Raw genomic sequence first — 16,232 nt, 5'->3', positions numbered from 1 at the left:
TGAGATGAAGAGTCCTTGAAAGTGAATCCATAGGTTATGAGATCTGTTCTGTGATAGGACAAGTGAGGTTGAGTGAAGTTATCCTCTCTGGTTCAGGAGATTGATGCTTTAAGGGGTAACAACTGTTCTTGAACCTGGTGGTGTGAGCCCAGAGGTTCCTGTACCACCTTCTTAACAGGAGCAGCGGGAAGTGGAAGGTAATACAGGAGGCTCAGGGCTTCTGTAAGTATGTGAAAACAAAGAATGCTTAATCAAATATATTTACAATATTACTCAAATATTACTGAAATATTAAATTTACTACAGATATCCCCCTATACATTCCTCTAATCACCTTAAAAATGTTGCCATCTCATATTCATCATTTTCACCCTGGGGGGAAAAAGGCACTGACAGTCCACTCTATCAATGCCTGTTCATCTTACACACCTCTATCACATCACCTCACACCTTCCCCCACCTAATGAAGGCCAACATTCCATACACCCTCTTAACCACCCCATCAACTTACATAGCAATGCTGAGAGATCTATGGACGTGAACCCCAAGATCCCTCTGTTCCCCCACACTGCTAAGAATCATTACATTTATCCTGTACTCTGCCTTCATACTTGAATTTCCTAAATGTATCACATCACACTTCTCCAGATTGAACTCCATCTGCCACTTCTCAGCCGACTTCTGCAGCCAATCAATGTTCTAATGTAATCTACGGCAACCTTCTACACTATCCACATCAACACCAGCAATCTTCTTGTCATCTGCAAACTTACTAACCCACCTTTCCATTACCTCATCCAAGTCATTTATAAAAGTCCAAAACGCAGGGGTCGCAGAACACTACCAGTCACCAAATATGCTTCATCAATATTAGGTAAGTTGAAGTTACAGATGACAACAGCCCTGATATGTCTGCACCTTTCGAAAAATTGCCTAACAATCTGCTCCTCAGTGTCTGTTGTTTTTATGGGGGTGGGGAATTTACAGAATACTTCCAATGGAGTGATCTTTCCCTTCCTGTTTCTGACTTCCACCCACGCCAACTCATTAGACCACTCCACCACAACATCTTCCCTTTCGGCAGCTGTGATACAATCCCTGATTAGCAATGTCACTCTCCCACCTCTTTAACCTTTAACCTTGTTCTTTTTGAGACATCTAAATCCTGGAACATCCAGCAGCCACTCCTGCCCTTATGACAGCCATGTCTCTGTAATGGCCACATTGTCATAGTTCCATGTACTGACCCACACTCTAAATTCATCACCCTTGTTCCTGATATACCTTCCATTAAAATAAACATTCAACCCATCCAATTGATGCAACTGTAAAGTTATTTTCTCTGTTAATAAAGAACATTCTCAGAGGCACAGGATTGCAGGTATTAGAACATAGAGCAAAAAAAAAAATCTGTGAGGAGATCTCAATGAGTTGAACAGCATCAGTGGAGGCAAAATGTATTTGATGTTTAGGGTTAAGACACTGCATCAGTTGACAATTACAGATGAATTGGCTAGAAGATAAGGTGGCTTTCAAGGAGCATCAGTAAATCCCACTAAACTGACCTTTAAAAGATAGAGTTCACTATGCCATGGAATGAACTCTTGTGCTGCGGACAGGTGATTAATGGTTTAATTATTGAGTTTTGGGGTTTTGGGTTTTTGATCCTTCACATCAACCTGGCACGGATGGAGAGCGTGCTCGGGAGCGGTCTGTCACTGGATTGAACTCAGGAACTTCCGTTCCTGAGCCCGGCACTGAAACATACGTTTCCTAAATGTTTTATATGCATAGAAAGGTAAAATATATACTATGTACTAAGACAAACGTTTGACTAACTGACGCTAAATAATACTGGATGTACCTGTTCCAACTTACTTAGTAAGAGAACTTCCGTTTTTTTTCTATCCCGATCCACGACAACCTATGCACATCCTCCCGTATACATTAAATCATCTCTAGATTACTTATAATACCTAATACAATGTAAATGCTATGTAAAATAGTTGTAATACTGCATTGTTCAGTGAATAATGACAAGAAAGAAGTCTGTACATGCTAGAACAACGTGCTGGAAGAGCACTTCTGGGTTTTCTCAATTCGCGGTTGGTTGAATTCGCGCATGCGGAACTCGCGGATAAGGAGGACCAACTGTATATCACTGTGCCAGATGACTTCACGGAATCTGTAGTACCTGTCATATTGCTAGCAAGCCAACCTGTCAATGGTGAAATAAAATCTCTCAGAATGTTGAAAAATACGCTCCAAAGCTTTCCTACCCCTGCCTGTTTTCATGCACATAGAAAACTTCTCTGCTGTGGCATGAAACGTTTGCCAAGTCTTAATCATCTCCACATTGATTTGGTACACCTAAACAGATGTACGATCTTGATCCAAAACATCATATACCCTTTGCTTCTACAGATGCTGTTCAACTCAGAGACTTTTCAGTTTATTTTTTGCTCCATTTCCAGCATCTGCAATCCTGTGTTGCAATGTTGCAGAAATTTTATTTATTAACTGAGAAAATAGTTTTACAAACACCTTTACTTTGATATATTGCCCTTTTAATCCATTGCCATGGTAATATTTGCTATCCCTTCTTGCTGAAGCAGGCCTTTCAATTAAGTTTGGTTTTGCATGGCATTTTCTTTCATTGCCCGCCAGAGCACAATAAACCAAGATCACTAACAAAGGTCACGTGGCTCACATCCAGTTTATTAAACTGGCTCATTTGCATGATAACTAAGTTTTCCATTCGCTTCTGCCAAAATCAAATTGCAATATCTAATCTGCAAAGTACCCTTACTGTGGTATTTAATAACATTTTACCTCCACATAGCATTTCTAATATAGTGAAAGATCATGAGGATGATGATTATACCCGAGGAGCAGCAAGTAATGGGCTGGGGGGGGGGGGCGCGTTGTAGCCAGTTAAAGTTTAACGAAGTTTGAGGAAGCTTTTGAAAATGGTCAGAAAGGACAAGCAAAACTACCAATGTACAAATTGAAGAGGACTGCTGGGTAATCAAAGCTCGAGTGCAATGCAGTCAATGAAAAGGATTCGTCGGCACGCAGGACTCGAAGATGTTCCCAAGGTCAAGAAAGGCATGCAGGAATCTCAAAAGCAAGATCAGGATTCTGAAACATTGCCAGAGAAGGCGGTTTGAGAATCAACTGTCTTGCAGACTGACGAAGTTATGAAGTACATTTTCAATTACCGTAGAGAGAAGCAGTAACAGAATGAAAAGAGGTAGGCTTAGTCACAGTCAGGAAATGAGTTTTGGAACCAAATCAAAGCTAAAACAGAACAAAGTTACATCAACACAAAGACAATGCAAACTGCTAGAGCTTTAATTCATAACAGTTAGCTTGTATCCATAGTGATTTCGGTGTTAATATTTGCAGGAACATCCCACATAAACACCCTCTTTATGCATCCCTCCAAAATCCTCACCTATTCTGATTCAAGTTGAAGTGGTTGGTTGAGGGATTCCCTCTAAAATACCAAGGGTCATTGCACAAGAGGGTTTAAGAAAGTGACACATGGGAAGTGCTGACATCATGAGCAATACATTCAGGCATTTATCTGCCACAAATTATTCTCCATTTAAAAAAAAGGAGAGCACTTAAGCTGCCCCATAGCTCTTAAGCTAGAACATGTCTTTGCTACATTCCAATACTGGCCAGAGCTCAGAAGCAATATGCTCAGGGTATTTAGAATTTTGTCTTTTCAGGTTGCACCTCAGAACCACCAAGTATTTTTATGCAACATTTATACAAACTCCCATTCTGTAGCCTTCCCAGCCCTACATTCAAGGGCGGGGGGAGGTTGCTTTGGTCCTCTGCATGCAAACCTCTTTGCTCCCAAATGAGATCAATACCCTTCATGCTTGCTATGACCGACAGAACATGGAGGCACCTCCACAAACAAAAGGTTTACAAAATTATGAGGGGTACAGACAGAGTAAATGCGAGTAGGTTCTTTCCACTGAGATTAGGAGAGATAAATATGAGAGGACATGGCTTTAGGGTGAAAGGAGAAAGGTTTAGGGGGAACTTCTTCACTCAGAGAGTAGTGGGAGTGTGGAATGAGCCTGCCATCTGATGTGCTCACTCTTAAGTTTTAAGAATAAATTGGATAGATACATGGATGGGAGAGGTCTGGAGGGTTATGGACTGGGTGCAAGTCAATGGGACTAGCGGAATAAAGTTTCGGCACAGACTAGAAGGGCCGAATGGCCTGTTTTCTGTGCTGTAGTGTTCTATTGTTCTAAACTCTCACAGCCCCCAATGAGGCCGACATGAGAGCATCCTTCAGGAAGCTGAATGCACAAAAATCATCTGATCTAGGCAGCGTACCTGGTTGAGTGCCAAAGACCTGTCACAAACACGGAAAATCTGCAGATGCTGGAAATCCAAAGCAACAAACAAAATGTTGGAGAAACTCAGTAGGTCACACAGCATCTGTGGAAAAGAGAAAATAGTCGACGCTTTTGGGCCGAGACCTTTCTTCACAGGTGTGAAGGCCTGTGCTGTCAACTGGCGGAAGTGTTTCCTGACATCGTTAACCTCTTGCCTCTGCAGTCTCAGGTACCCACTTGCTGCAAGCAGACTTCAGTCATTCAGGTTCCCAAGAAGATTGTGGCAACCTGCCCGCAGTCAACATGTCATAATTTTATATATCACTGGGCAGGAAGTACAGAAGCCTCCAGTGATATCTGAAACCAATGTATTTGGACAGGGATTTCTCATTACCCATTTCCTTCTTCCCTTTCTAAAGACCTCAGTGCATTTCCATAGGCTGCCTCTTCAACACAATGGCTGTAGGTAAGGGATTAATGATTCTTTCCTGATCTGTGCAGCTTCATTACTGAATGAACTTCCAGAGCAACTCTGAAACCATAGAAACAAACCCAAACCCAGATGGTCCCTACAGATACACTCCGGTGATCCCCAGGGGAACCAGAATCATCATCATGGCAATGAAGGGCCCCAGTATGACAAAGGTGATTTGGGTACTGTCATCTGGGTTTAAAGGAGGTATTCAATGAAAAAAAAAGCTTTTCTAAAGCACTTCATTGTTTTCAGACTTCCTAAAGCTGAACAGTTCAGACCACAATTATCCTTATTGTCGAGTCCCTACTAAAATTAGCAAAATGATTTAAACATCCCGAATTGCTTTTTTAAGATATCATTCAAAGTAGAAGTGCCTCATATACTCTACAAATGTTAAGTGTACTAAAAGTGAAAACAGTAAAAATCAACTCAGATGCAAATAAATCTCTAAACTCTTCCTTACGATTTCAGGAACAAGCTAAATACAGCTTGAATATATTCTGAATATTGAAGAGCATATCAAAGAAAATTGATGAAGACAGAGTAGATGTGTTTTACATAATCTTCAGTAAAGCTTTTGACAGTTGCACACGGTGGACTGGTTCAGAAAGCTAGAGGTAATGGCCACCTGGAGTCTAGGTAGCAAGTCATTTTAATTCCCCTCCCCATTCCCACCAACCTATACCTCCTCCACTGCCTGGCTGAGGCCAAATGCAAACTAGAACAGCACCTCATATTGCACCTGGGTAGTCTGCACACCAGCAGCAAGAACTCAGAATTTTCCACTTCCATCTCCAATACTTATCCATGGAGGATCTGGACATGCATTAGACTATTGTGTATTGACTACAACTCTACCATCAATATATAATCCAAGCAAACGCATCTGCAAACTCTGGACCCATGGAGTCAATGCTTCCCTCTGCAATGGACTCTTCATTTCCTGACCACTAGACCACAACCAGTAAGGATAGACAGAAACATGTCCACCACAAATATTCTCAACACTGGTGTTCCCACAAGACTGAGCCCTTATTCCCTGTATACTCATGACTGCATGGCCAGATTCTACCCCCACTCCATCACTATTTTACAGATGACACCACTATAGTGGGCTGTATCTCAAACAATGATGACAGGAAGGGGAAAGACACCTAGTGACATGGTGTCATGGCAACAACTCTTCTCTCAATGTCAGCAAAGCCAAATAGGAAGGGGGAAGAGGATGGTGCACATGCTCCTGCTTACATCAACAACAGTGCTGAGTCTGAGAAGGCTGAGAGCTCCAAATTCCTAGGACGGTAATCCAATCTTGTAAACACCACAGCCAAGAAACCTCATCAGTCACACCAATTTGTTATCAATGTATGATAGAAAGCACCTGAAACAGGTACACCAACAAGGCAGAGAGTTGGGAACGCAGCTTAGCACACAGGAGTCCTCCCCACCATGGACTCCGTCTCTCTGTCTATACTTCTCACTGCATCAGTAGAACAGCCAGCATAATCAAGGACATATCCTACCCCAGACATTCTCACTTCCCTTCCTTCCCATTAGACAGAAGATACAAATGGCTTAAAGCACATATCACCAGGATCAGGGCAAGTTCTGCTGTTTTAAGACTATTGCATGGTTCCCTGGTATGATAATATGGACTCTTACCCTCACGGTCCACCTCATTATGACCAGTGTTTGCCTGCACTGCAGCTTCTCTTAACTTTATTCTGCACTGTGTATTTTACCTTATACTACTTTAATACACTGTTACAATGAATTGACTCGTATGGACAGTACTCCAGACAAGTTTTTCACTGTACCCAAGTACATGTGACAAGAATAAACCAAATAATTTTAATTTCATGTAATGATGGATAGATAGATATACTTTATTGATCCCGAGGGAAATTGGGTGCGCTCACTCTCAGCCCCTTTCTCTCCTTCTGGTCTACCCAGATCCTGCAACACACACCCAGCCCCAGTCCCTTCTCTCACAGTTGTCCACAACCCACATATTCTTTCCATCCTACCTCCATTATTTACCTTCCTTTCCTTTCAGAATCCATCATCTGCAGCCCTTTGTCAGCTCCATCTCTCACCTCGCAGCTTGTGTCTGGAAACAGAGACATCTGCCTACCACCCCTCCATACTTGGATCCACCTATCACTTGCCAGTTTTAGCTCTGCCTCTTCCTCTCGCCTCCTTGTACCTGCCATCACCCTAGCCTCTACTCTTTCAGTCTGGATGAAGGGATCTTGACCTGAATCAACAACACTTAATTTCCCTCTGCAGATGAAGCCTCTAGCAGTTTGATTACTGTTTTTTTTTGTTCCCAGACTGGTTTGGTAATAGGAGGCAGAGGATAGTAGACAAGAGATGTTTATCTCACTGGAGTCTGAGTCATTAGTAACTAGAGTCACTACTAGCAGTAGTGCACCAGAGGGATCAGTGCTGCAACCATTGCTGTGTGATGTATACATGAATGTCCAAGCAGTCTGATAAGGAAGTTTGCTGACGACACAAAGATCAGTAGAGTTGTAGATAGCAAGGAGGCAGATGAACATACAGTATTGTGTGAAAGTGTTAGGCACCCTAGCTGTATAAAATGTGCTTAAGGCTTTTGCACAGTACTATAGAACAGTTGGAAAGTTGAGTGGAGCGGGGGTAAACGGAATTTAATTCAGACAAGTGTGAGCATCACACTTTGTGAGATCAAACACTAACAGGATAAACCCAGCCTATAGCAAGGACTTCAAGGTTGCTGCTGTGCCTTGGGGTACAAGCAGATAACTCCCTGAAAATGATGACAAAAGTGGACAGGGCAGTAAGGATGGCATTTGGCATATTTGCTCATAAGGCCACAGTACTGGGTATATTGTAGAATTCTATTCAGACATACTATTCTATTTAATCATTATGTGGACATTGCACCAATTTCAAAACATCCCTCCAGAAAGTTTAAAATCGAAATACAATTTAGATATGAGCTGGATTGATAAGGTAATTTACAACTTGGGGGGGAAAAAAGGATTTTATGGTTTCCATTTCATTGAAATAACTCATCGAGGGGTTTCACACAATACAGCTGCTAACAATTGATCTCACTGACCAAGCATTGTGAAAACAACTAGAAACTCCACACACCAATGACTCTTCGTCATGCAGAAACAAAAGACATGAAACTACAGAAACTAAACCCTTTAACGAAATATTCAGCTCACTGACTTATTCCTAAATTTCCAAACACTCTAAATTAAAGAGCATTTTTCCTTCTCTTTACTATCCTTCACCCCCAGAAGCACTGATCTCTGGCAGTTCCCAAACAAGCAGTTTTGCTGTGTCCCATTTGAGAATGACTTGCATTTCCTGTGCATGACAACAAGCACTGTCCCAAAAGCCTTTCCAATACCTTTGTTTTCCACATTACTTCTAATTGAGTAATAGTCATTTGCTTTCCCAATTACACTTTACACATTTTAACTTCAATGTTCTTTCACTTCCCCTACAGGAGAAACCATGCAACACAGGATGACAACCTATGAGCTAGAGGGTCAACCATGCTCAGAGCAACTAGCTATGCTTCAGATATGGCAGACATCAACTTATTATGAATCAGAAATGTGGAATTCAATACAAAATTCAACTATAATATTAAAGGTCAATGAGAAATTAGCCTGCAATGTATATACCTGAATCATGATTTTTTTTCTAAGTCAAAAAATGGTCTTAACTCCTGCTGAAGTCTGACAATTATTGTCATCAGACCACCACCTCCTTCCACCAATCCCCGATAACAAGACATGTCTGCCCAGGCCTGGCTTATACTGGATAAACACAGAGAAAGAACAGGTTTATACACAGCATCAAAGATAGCCACCAGCTGCTATTACAGGGATCGCAGCAGTCCAGAGATGAAAAAAAACACCAGAATACACGCATACTAGAAGAGGTGCACCAGTAGACCTCACTCTTAAAGCATACTGGTACACTGCTGACCACTTTAATCACCAACTCTACTTTCTTCCAACCACTGCTACTTTCCAACCCTGCTCTTCACTCTACCCCCTCAATATCATGTAAACTACAACTTCCACCACTTCTCCAGCTTGATCTTCCATTTCTCCTTTACCAATAAGCTTCTCATTATTATCATTGGGTTAACGAAAAGAGGACAATTAAACATCAAGTGACCTGACACTGGGCCTCCAGCCTGAGCTCAACAGTGGGAATGGTGGGCTGCCCGAATATCTGATTGTTTCAGTCCACATTGCCCGAGGCAGGCACAAATCTCCTCTAAAGAATAAACAGTCAATGTTTCAGGCGGAGACCCTTCATCGGGTCTCGGCCTGAAATGTCGACCGTTTATTCCTTTCCATAGACTACACCTGATCTACTGAGTCCTCCAGCATGTTTGTATGCATTTCTCTGGATTTCCAGCATCTGCAGAATCTCCTGTATTTACAAATCACCTCCATTCTCTACCACCAATGCCAGCCAGCCACAAATTCATGACGTCCTAGTGATCCAGTCAAGCATCTGTCAGGACCAGTTACTGAAGGACAAAGGTTTCTCATGGTGTGGAGGAGTCCAGCTGCATATCTTCTAACACTGCAACTAAACTGGGCTTGAGAGTCTTCAGGATATATCCTAATGAGTAGTTCTTTTTTTATTTCTGTATCTTCAGTTGCAGATATTTGGAGTCTGCTTGAAGAGAACAACATCTTCTTTGCAGTTTTCAACAAAGTTGATGGTATAATGGAAAGTGAAGAAGGTTGCCCAAAGGTACAACAGGATACTGATCAATCAGAAAAGTGGGCAAAGGATTAGTACAGGGGATTTAACTCAGACAAGTTTGAAGAGATGAATTTTGCGAGGTTAAAACAGCACAGAACATACAGTGAATGGCAGGGCTCAGGGAGCTATTATTGAACAGAGAGAACTTGGGTACAAATTGCCTGTTCTCTGAATTGGTAACACAGAACAGAGTGGTGAGGAAGGAGTATGGTGTGCTTGCCTTCTTGGGCCAAAGTACTGACTCTGAGAGTTAGAATGTCATGTTACAGTTGTACTAAATGTTGGTTAGGACACATATGGAGTATTGTGCACCGTTTTGATCACAACTCATATGGAGAGAGCGAGAGCGAGAGAGAGAGAGAGAGAGAGAGAGAGAGAGAGAAAAAAATCACAAGTGTGTTGTTTGGATTAGAGAACTTGAGTTACAAGAAGCTGGCTGGGTCTGTTTTCTGCAGAATCAAGTTGACTGAGAGGTGACATAATCAATGTACAGTCGGCCCTCCTTATCCACAAGGAATTGGTTCCCGGACCCCTCGCGGATACCAAAAAATGCGGATGCTCAAGTCCCTTATTCAACCTGTCTAAATGCGGTGGACCTTAAGACCCAGCGGAACCCCGGACCTTATTTAACCTGTCTCAGTGCGGTGGACATTAGGACCCGGCGGCGGAGCTCTGAATCCACAGTATTTCTGTTCACGAAAATAATCACAATCACTATTTAAAATAAAGTGGAAATAATAAAGTGATCAGAAAGAGGTGAAATGCCATCGGTCATTGGAAAAGCGTTAGGCTACAGTTGGTCAACAATCGGAACAATGTTAAAGGAGAAAGTGAGAAAAGCCCTGCCCGATGAAAGCTACAATTATTACTAAGCAACACAGTGGTTTAATTATTGGGTTTTGGGTTTTTGATCCTCTACATCAACCCGGCATGGATGGAGAGCGTGCTCGGGAGCGGTCTGTCACTGGATCGAACTCGGGAATTTGCGTTCCTGAGCCCGGCGCTGAAATGTACATTTCTTAAGTGTTTTACATGCATAGAAAGGTAAAATATATACTATATACTAAGACAAATGTTTGACTAACTGACGCTAAATAATACTGGATGTACCTGTTCTGACTGACTTAGTAAGAGAACTTGCAATTTTTTATCAATCCCGATCCACGATAACCTACGCACGTCCTCCCGTATACATTAAATCATCTCTAGATTATTTATAATACCTAATACAATGTAAATGCTATGTAAAATAGTTGTAATACTGCATTGCTTAGGGAATAATGACAAGAAAAAAAGTCTGTACATGCTCGAACAACAAGTGCTGGAAGAGCACTTCTGGGTTTTCTTGATTCATGGTTGGTTGAATTCACGCATGCGGAACTCGCGGATAAGGAGGGCCGACTGTATATAAAATGATGAGGGGTATTGAAAGGTTAGATGGCCAGTGTCTGTTTAGCATGGTGGGGGCAGTGTCTAAAATGAGAGAGCACAGTTTTAGGGTGAGAGGGAGGAGCTTTAAAAGGGGATCTGAGGGATAAATATTTGACACAGAGTAGTTAGTAATCAGAGGGATCTGTCAGCGGTGGAGGAGGCAGGAACAATAAACTTTCAGAGGCATCTGAACAGGTGCTTGAATTAGCAGAGATTAGAGGGTATGGAATTAATGCAGGCAAGTATGATTAGTATAGATAGGTTGATGGCCAGCATAGATGCTATGAGCCAAATGGCCTGTTTCAATGCCGTACAATTCTATGACTCTGTCCCATACATTACACACAAGATCTTTAGTTCGATATTAAATGGGTAAAATTAACTCATCATTAGAGAGAAAGGGCTTCTGATCCACCTCAATATGCAACCATAGCAAATGAAAAAATCCTTTCCATATTCAGCAATGGAATAGAAATGGAGTTGAAAACCTAGTCCTTTAAAAGCTATCATCTTTTTGAAAAAAGGCAACATTCTCTTAAACATTTCTGTGGCAACATGCATAGAACTGGAGCTGATAATGGAAAACTGATGGAAAATTAACTCAAGGGCACAAAAGCCTGATATCTTTCTCCAACCCCTTTCCATCCCCATTATCACTGTTTTAGTTGGCGAGATCACATGCAAGCATTAATTCCACCCACCACATTAAAGAAATGCCATCAGCATGGATCTGCAAGATGAAACAGTCTTGCTTATTAAGAGTTAGATAGGGCTTTAGCAAAATTCAGCTAAAAACATTACTGACCAATGGAAAAAAAGTGATTGCAACTAACACATAGAAAGCAGTACTTTAACTCTGTGGATACCTAATCACTGGTGGAGTGTTTGATCTTATTCTGGTCACAAGCTGAGAGATCTTGACCTATAACATTCCATTTAAGGAACCAGCTGACAGAGAACGTCTGAGCAAATAGGTAGCTGATATATTAAGTTCCCAGGGTCAGACGGACGGACGGACGGACACACGGAAACACACACACACTCACATCTGCAAGGAGGCTGAGATTTGATGGGCAGCATTGTAGTGACATAAGGCTCTATCTGGACCGCAGGTGCTATCTACCTGGAGTGTACTCATTCTCTCTGAAACTGCATAGCCTTCTTCCAGGTGCTCCAACTTTCTGCCTCAGCCCAAAGTCATGTCGGTAGGTTAAATGACGCCCATAGTTTGCCCCCGGTATAGCTGGCTAGCAGAAGAATAAGAAAGGAAGTTGCTGGGCCTGATCACATGCAAGGAAAGCAGCAAGTGAGGGAATGGGATTGAGGGGGCCAACACAGACACAGTGGCCGACTCTAAGTCAGAAAATATGAATAAACAAGGAAACAAAGACTTGCATTAATTCAGTAGAGACACAAGGGAATGCATTTACTGGAATCGGGACAGACCTTTCCATCTAAAACACGTCCACCAGCCAGTCCTCATTCAGGGATTGGAGGTGGAGAGGGTCAGTAATTTTAAATTCCTTGGATCTGTCCCGGGAACAGTACATATTTGCCATCACAACAGAGGCACGACAGCACCTCTAATTTTTTTTAATAGTTCGTATACATTCAGCATGTCACCTAAAACTTTGAAAAATTTCTATAGATATACAGTGGAAGGTTTCCTGACTGGTTGCATCCAGCCTGGGATGGAAACATCAATGCTCTGTTACAGAAAAGCATACAGAAAGTGGTGGATACAACTCTGTCTATCACAGGCAAAGACCACACTACCACTGAGCACATTTACAAGGAGCGCTGTTACAAGAAAACAACATCCATCCTTAAGGACACCCTGCCATCCAGGCCACGCTCTCTACTTGCTACGAACATCAACCAGGAGCCACAGGAGCCATGACCAGGTTCAGGAACAGTTACTATCCTACAATAATCAGCTCCAGAATTGGTGTGGATGACTCCAATCATTTTAACTCTGAAATGATTCCACAACATAACAGATTCACTCTCCAGGGATTCTACAATCCATGTTCTCAGTACTATTTATTTTTCTGTTTGCACAATTTGTCTTCTTTTGCACATTAGTTGTATTTATTTATAGTTTTTCATAAATTCCACTGTAATTTTTATTTTCCTGTAAATGCCTGCAAGAAAATGAATCTCAAGGCGGAATATGGTGACATATATGTATTTTGACCATAAATTTACTTTGACTTTAAAAAGTCTTTGATATCCACTCAACCAGATCAGCAGAAACAGGGCTCCAGCTGCAATAATATTCCCAATGTCTCCATTATTACTCTGCAAATTTGGACAAAACACAAGCCAAAAGCAAATTAGAAAATCTCTGCAAATTAGGTCTCCAAAATGCAGTGGGAGTCTTGGGAATAAAGCAGAATCTGACAAGTAGATTTCCCCGAGCTGACGCATTTCCTCAACTGTGCCCTCCTTCCCCCATTTCTCTCCAACCTACTTCTAAACCACCATTGGCTTCATCCTAACTGCTTAAGATTCCTGCAAATATTAATTTCAGAAGCTGATGTTTGTTATCACTACAATAGACCTTCAACAGAATAATGTTGTTCATGTAGGACAAATACATAGTTAAGATCCACATACTCAGACTAAACAAGTCTAAATTTGATTGATAGTCACTTAATGCGAGAGCAAGAGGTAAAGGTTTTTTTCTATAAACTCCACACATGAACGAATACTAAGCTTGCAGTTATAGAAATGGAAAGAAGCAGGGGGACAAATGGAGCCCTGCTAAACAGTACAGTCACAAAAACAAAATGAAGGAGAGAGTGAAAGAGTGAGAAAAAGTCAGTGCTACCATGATATAATAGCCATTTCTAATAAATAAAGTCGTCAAGGATGGGGCAAATATAATAGTAGACAAGCTGAGAAATGATTTCCTCAATGCAGGTCAATTTCTCTCCAAAGTAAAGACTATCAAGGCAGGATTCTGTATTTTAGTGTCAAAGAAATGGAGGCCCAATGCGGGCTGTATGAACTAACAAGTCAGTCTGCAGTCAAGAGGGTAGGAAAGGAAAGGTACATCGCACCTGGAGTTTCTCCGGTTAGTGGACGATTTCCCTCCACGCCTCTCCGACATAGTGGGGAACCGTGTACAAGGCAAGCTACAGCCGTGGTTTGCCATTGCCTTCTGCCGGGTGAGTTTCCAAAGAGATCACCAGCTCGTAACCCAGCACGGATGGAAAGGGGGGCTGGCTGGATTCGAACTCCGGACCTTTCGTCCTGAAGTCCGGCACTGATGCCACTACACCACCAGCCGGGTCTAGTAAAGAGGGTATTTATCTTTAAAGAGGTAAATACCAATGGGAGGTATTCTTAAAATGGAAGAATCGGGATGGGTCAGCTTAATTATTCATAGCATCATTACAGCTCAGGGACTGGTCATTTGGCCAGTCAAGTGCATGTTGGATTCCTGTTGAACAATTTATCCCATCCCATTCATCAGCTTTCCCTACAGCCTAATAAATTATTTTTCTTCCAGTGTTTTCTTCCAAAACGCTTAACAGCTTTTATCAAGCATACCGGGAGCAAGTTCCAGTTTTAAAACAACTACTGTGACTTTAAATGGGAGAGGTCCCAATAAATCAAATCATCTTCGAATTTCAAGCTGCAGTTTAAGAAAACTTTAACTGCAGCCTAAGACAACTATAAAAGACAACTCTCTCCTCAATCATACCTAACAGTTAGTCATTATTTTTCTTTCACAGTCTACAAACAGAATGTAAAGTCTGCCCTTACTGAAATAAGAAAAACCTTTAAACAAAAACATGTAAGTGAAAGTTGGTGAGGAAGGGTTGGCTAACACTCAAGCTTCTAATCTAAATAAAAATGAAATTTCCTTCAAAGACTTACACAGTCCAGAGAGCTTAAACAGCGGTCTTAATGCATCTGCTCCACAAAAACCACTAATCCTGCACACTGCGATATCACTGTCGAGTCACAAGGTCTCCCAAAAGAACAAGACCGTCTTGCTTTGAGACATTTCTCTGAGCTAGCAAATCAGAAAGATATTAAGTTTCCTGTCTTGGAAATCAAATCATGTACAACACAGCTACTATTTTAAGAACTGATAATCGGAGGACAAATACTTCTAGATCCTGTTTTCCAATTACACAGGGCAACTTTGCAACAAACCGATTCATTGAACTAAGCTGTTCAGTTAAGCATACCTCCTCTTTAATTCAACAGAATCATACCCTGTAACAACTGAGAGATTAAATCAGTCACACTGTTTCTTTTAAAATTGACAAGACACTTTTATGCCCAGCTCCATTTAATTCTAAAATTATTGAAAAAAATTCAAGATTTTCATTTTTTTGATGGTACATATCCCAATGTCTTTTGCATTATTTTATCTAACAAACATACAGTGGAAATGGAAACAAATTAAATATGAATTTCAGATATATGTTTTGGAAAACTTCTTTGTTTAAAGAAGATGCACAAGGCCACACATTATTTTAACCAAGGGCATGACACTGTGCTATAAAAGTGATTTATGTAATTATGTGTGCGTCTTTCCTTCTGAAAAAGGACAATCATTTCCTTATTTTAATCTCATTAGCTGTTTTGTGCTTTGTGTTAACCGCCCAGAGCAAACATACAACACTCTCTCTCAATGCAAGTCCCTCAACTTCTGATGTCTCATTTTGCATGTTTAAAACTGGTTTTGGGAAGGGTGACTGACTCTGGAATTGTTGCCCTCCAGCTTTCTCTCAAATGGCCCAAACGAAGCTAGGGAATTCAATTTCAAAAATGCCACTTGAGATGTAGTCCCAGTTATAAATCTTAACCATAGAACCAATGAACAGAGAACACTACAGCACAGAAAACAGGCCATTTGGCCCTTCTAGTCTGTGCCAAAACAAAATTCTGCTAGTCCCATTGACCTGCATCCAATCCATAACCGTCCAGACCTCTCCCATCCATGTACCTATCCAACTTATTCTTAAAACTTAAGAGTGAGCCCACATTACCACGTCAGATGGCAGCTCATTCCACGCTCCCACCACTCTGTGAAGAAGTTCCCCCTAATGTTCCCCTTAAACCTTTCCCCCTTCACGCTAAAGCCATGTCCTCTCGTATTTATCTCTCCTAATCTAAGTGGAAAGAGCCTATTCACATTTACTCTGTCT

The 16,232-nt window shown here is 41.4% G+C and overlaps 1 protein-coding gene across 5 annotated transcripts in view; it reads right to left on the bottom strand.

The window, feature by feature from the left end:
• The window catches only part of arhgap28 (Rho GTPase activating protein 28), a 232,433-nt gene that overhangs the window by 151,916 nt on the left and 64,285 nt on the right, over positions 1 to 16,232 (bottom strand). The window contains exon 1 of one of the 5 annotated variants that reach the window (XM_063058861.1): positions 14,950 to 15,073. The exons of the other annotated variants lie outside the window; for them this stretch is intronic. The gene's annotated coding sequence lies outside the window, so the exon portion shown is untranslated. Of the gene's footprint in view, positions 1 to 14,949; positions 15,074 to 16,232 lie in introns of those variants that run through there. 5 annotated transcript variants of the gene reach the window in all.

Source organism: Mobula hypostoma, chromosome 1, assembly GCF_963921235.1.
Source record: "Mobula hypostoma chromosome 1, sMobHyp1.1, whole genome shotgun sequence".
In the NCBI taxonomy this organism is placed as follows: Eukaryota; Metazoa; Chordata; class Chondrichthyes; order Myliobatiformes; family Myliobatidae; genus Mobula; species Mobula hypostoma.
This window is presented reverse-complemented; position numbering and strand designations above follow the sequence as displayed.